This window comes from Rhinoderma darwinii, chromosome 8 (assembly GCF_050947455.1).
Source record: "Rhinoderma darwinii isolate aRhiDar2 chromosome 8, aRhiDar2.hap1, whole genome shotgun sequence".
In the NCBI taxonomy this organism is placed as follows: domain Eukaryota; kingdom Metazoa; phylum Chordata; class Amphibia; order Anura; family Rhinodermatidae; genus Rhinoderma; species Rhinoderma darwinii.
In genome coordinates this window covers 102,052,933-102,057,898 of record NC_134694.1, presented here as the reverse complement: position 1 = coordinate 102,057,898, position 4,966 = coordinate 102,052,933, and positions in this window count along the sequence as shown.

Genomic DNA, 4,966 nt, shown 5'->3' with positions numbered 1-4,966 from the left:
GAAAGGGTTCTCTGTCCTACTGGGATCTGATCTAAAAATACGGCTCCTGTAGATAGTCACATTACAGCAGCAAGTTCCGGCTAGAAATAACAATTCTAATAGCCATTCCTCTGTTATTCCCCCTGGAAATGTATGAATAAATTGATAACTGGGTGTTACCATTTCACTAGCAGTGGGGCGTGTCTTACACATTCTGATACTGTCCAATCAGTAGTGACATTGGAATACTGTGTAGGGACTCACCTTATTGAGAAGGACAATGGAAACACCCAGTTGTCAATTTATGCATATATTTCCAGGAGGAATAATGTATGTGCGGTTGTGTCAAGAACGCATGGAAATAAGATCACTTTTAGATGGTCATAATTAGGGCTGCATTTTAGTGTCTGTATTACAGCTGCAAATCCTGCTGATCTACCGAACTGACCTTAGACCACCATGAAATGCGGTGATGATATAAGTTCAGTTGAGTATAACTATGGGGGAGCCGGGACTTGCAGTTGTAGTACAGTCATCTGAAACCAGCCTTTGGGTCACAAACCCTTACAACAACCCCCCCCCCCCTTCTTATGTCTTCTATTGAACCACACTTAAATCCCCATAAGGATGCAGTATTTTGGAGCGCTTTTTAAAATCATGTCATGCGTCCTCCTGCCTGTCACATCTTAGGAGCTTCTCAATAAAATTCTCCTTACGGAATGAGATATTACAAAACTCCTCCATAATACGACACCCAATAGGGCATGAAAAAAACAAAAACCTCAGTATGTCTCCATATGAAATGTGAAGTACAATAGGTACAACATAGGCCCATAGTCTGATATGGACTTTAGATTACAACTATAAGGAGCCCTTATGCCAAGATGACGTGGCAGACCTTTTCCTGTTTCGGGAACTACATTTTTCCTCTACGTGTGGGAGTTTAGAAAACCCCATCCAAACGTATTGTACTGTAAACCGCTGCAAACTTGAGGTGCGGAATCTGCACCGCAAACCCATCAAGCGTTATTGATGTGACAAGGTCTAGCACTACCCAGATCCTGCAGTGACCCGGCACAGAGATTCAGGCCGTGCTGTCCTTGTGTTGGTCTGCGTTCGAGAAATCTTATATTAAATTCTGCCTTACCCAGCTGTCTGTAATATCCCACAAGAAGCTTCATACACTGTTTAACACAATAAAATGGAATTACTACATATTGGAAAAAATCTAAAGCATTGAGTGTAGGACACGGAGATGATAGGATGCATTTGCCAGATGTCAAGAATAGGGAACTCCGGACGTGAGGAAGGTTACAAAACCCATTATAGAGCAGAAGAGCTTCCAATAATAGAAGGAATAAAGAAGAGTTAGGGGCTAAGAGAGCGAAGAACTGTTTCAATTAGCAATGAAGGAGGATTTTAATTAATAACGGAACAGATTAGAATTCAGCTTATTGAGGAAAATAGAATTTCTGAAAGTCATAATTATAGAAGAATCAAGTCCATCATTTACAGAGAAGGAAAGTAGGAATTAGACCCACCGGTAATTGTATTTCCAGCAGTCCATCATGACCGCACCACAGGAGGTTGCCTCATTGACCTCTATGGGGACGGGAAGACAGAGGTTAAAAGGCCTCTCCCACCACCCACCTGCCAGTGTTTTTCAATTACACCACCAGGATAGATGCAACCCTATTTTATTTTTAGGGATAATAACGGACATGTTACTTGCACAAATCAGAATTTTTATAAAAGGGAGGGAATGTAAGGGTGCCGTCATGGTGGACTCCTGGAAATACCACTACCGGTAGGTCCAATTCCTACTTTCCAGTGCATCCCTCATGACCGCACCACAGGAGCAATGCCAGATTATAATGCTCAGGGCGGGACTACAGATTGGAGGACTTTGCGTCCAAAATTTAAATCCGTATCGGACAGAACATCGAGCCTATAATGTCTGCAAAACGTATGATGGCTCGACCAAGTGTCAGCTCTGCAGATTTGGTCCATAGAGGCTTCTCTTCTTTCTGCCCAGGATGCAGAAATTGCTCTCGCTGAATGAGCGATTATGCCTTGGGGGGCACAGAGTCCCTGGGACTTGTAGGCTCCTCGCATGTTAATTTTCACCCATCTTGCTAGAGAGCTTTTTGAAGCATTCTTTCCTTTATTCTTTCCACCATATAAGGCAAATGTTGTGGCGAATAGGTCCACTTAAAGAGGCTCTGTCACCAGATTTTGCAACCCCTATCTGCTATTGCAGCAGATAGGCGCTGCAATGTAGATTACAGTAACGTTTTTATTTTAAAAAAACGAGCATTTTTGGCCAAGTTATGACCGTTTTTTTAGTTATGCAAATGAGGCTTGCAAAAGTCCAAGTGGGTGTGTTTAAAAGTAAAAGTCCAAGTGGGTGTGTATTATGTGCGTACATCGGGGCGTTTTTAATACTTTCACTAGCTGGGCGCTCTGAAGAGAAGTAACATCCTCTTCTCTTCAGAACGCCCAGCTTCTGACAGTGCAGATCTGTGACGTCACTCACAGGTCCTGCATCGTGACGGCCACATCGGCACCAGAGGCTACAGTTGATTCTGCAGCAGCATCAGCGTTTGCAGGTAAGATCGACTTACCTGCAAACGCTGATGCTGCTGCAGAATCAACTTTTTTTTAGTTAAACAATTATTTAAGTGATTACACATTGTTTTAATTTTTTCACAAGTCATGAAATATTATAACTTAGATTCCATATTTATAACATTTCCATGGCCACTAGAGGGAGCAGTTCCCAAAATTGCAGCATGGTCAATGTGGTAAAGCAACCTCATTGATTTATGTTGCAAATTTGGGGTAGACACACTCTCTCTAGTGTCCTCACACAATCCCCCCTCCCTTCTTCTGGCTAGTGCCAGGAGAAGGAGCGGTTTGAATCTTCAAAACTCCATTTTCTGAGCGACTGCACAGTGCTAGGATTAGATACAGGGCTCAGCAGATAGTATAACACGAACATAATACACACATCACATACACAAATATAAATTACCTTCTCTTGTTGCCGCTCCTATTCCTTGCGCCTTTGCTTCCTTGAACATATGGCCGGAAGTCGTCAACTTACTGTCCGACAGCAGCTTCCGGTCCACATGAAAATGGTGCCGGATTTCGCTCTGCAAACGAGCTTCGTTTTGGTCTGTGTGGGAGCGGCGCATGCGCCGTTCCCACACAGACGGCGTACGCTTCAGAGAATGGAACTGCTCCCGTTCGCATTATCTATGGGGTTGTATGTGCCGTATTCCATCTCTGTATGTGTCGTTAATACACAGATGACAAGAAAATGGCAGCCCCCATAGAGAAGTAAAAGAATAAAGTAAAAAGTAGAACATGAGAACAGAAATAAATAAAATGTATGTTCTCATATTAAAAAGCAATGATTAAAAAAAAAAATATCTGGGAGGTTTTTTTTATCCTAGAGAAACAAACGCAGATGAAGCAAACCTCACTTACATACGGTGTCATCCCCTAACCCCAAGGGCGAGACTCACAGGACCCTGGGACATATCAGGAAATCCATCAGAATGAGATCGTTCCATCACCACACCAAGCATATAATCTAATATCCAACTCAAAAAGGTATATGATATAAGCTGTATATATAATCAACGTTAGAGGTATTCGCTCCCACACATACTTGTGCAGGTCCCTTTATATATGGGCATTTTTGAATTTTCAAGCCTCCTAAGATGGCCACGGAGCAGAAGTAGCCAGCCGTCATTTGCAGTGATGCGGCTACTTTCCCCGAGTGACGCGTCCAGTGAGAGGCCACTTCCGGTGACACGGCTGCTGCCGAGGTTACTTCTGGTGCTCCAAATGTACAGAGCTCCTGGTCCCCCACCTGGAAGCATGCTGGCAAGAGGGTGGTGGGAAGGGCCTTTTAACCTCTGTCTTCCTGTCCCTATAGAGGTCAATAAGGCAACCTCCTGTGGTGGTGTGATGACGGACGTACTGGAAAAATGGGTTCAGACACGTCTGACCCTTTATTTTTAGAATCAGTGGAGATCCCAGATCAGACCTCACAATCTCAACCTCTAAAAACAATTGTACATGTGACATTAAAGAAAATAATTTTAGGTAGAGTCCACTTTAAAAGTACCGTAATCCATGTAAGAACCACCAATTCAATTGACGCCATCATTCTGCAGTCATCTGATTAAAGGGTATGTCCACTTCTTTATGCCTCCATAGCTTCAAATTAAAAAAAAAAAAAAAAAAAACATTTTGCAAATAGTCTTGATTACAACTCTCCTACCGTTTTGTGTACACAGCTTTTATGCAGAGCTATGCGTCTCCATGTGTACACACTACAAAAAAATAAAAAACAATGTAGTCCAATCCTGCTCCCTTAAATCTGTCCCCATGTTCTTGCCAACATACGTTTGGCAGGGTAGCTAGTAGAAACCCTACACAAGGCTACTTTGTAGTAAGTAACCATGGAAACATATGGGTCTGCATAGGAGCTGAATATGTGAAACCGGTAAGAAATTTAGAATCAAGACTATTTTCTTCATTCTTTACTTTAGATGCATTGGAGCAATAAAAATGATTGTGAAGCTGGACATAAAAAGTGTAACCCTACAATTTAAAATACTTAAGTTAGCACCTATATTACACTGCTGCGTCATGACATAAAACAAAGAAGACAAAATACACAGTTTAAGGGAAAAAATATTTTATCACTAAACAAAGATTTAAGTTTCCAGAATTGAGACGAAAGTAGTATTGCACAAATCAAAATTACAATTTGTAAAGTACAAAAAAAAAATAAGGTATTACATTTATGTCATATCCATAGGAGGTGGGACCTGCACATATCACTCAAATGGGGCCCCTGACCCCCATCCTACCTGCTGACTCTGGGTTTTCTGGAAACAGCAGAGTGTTTTGCTACGTTGTATTCCTGTAACTTCCATAGATGTGAATAGCAGTTATGGAAACAGCGTAA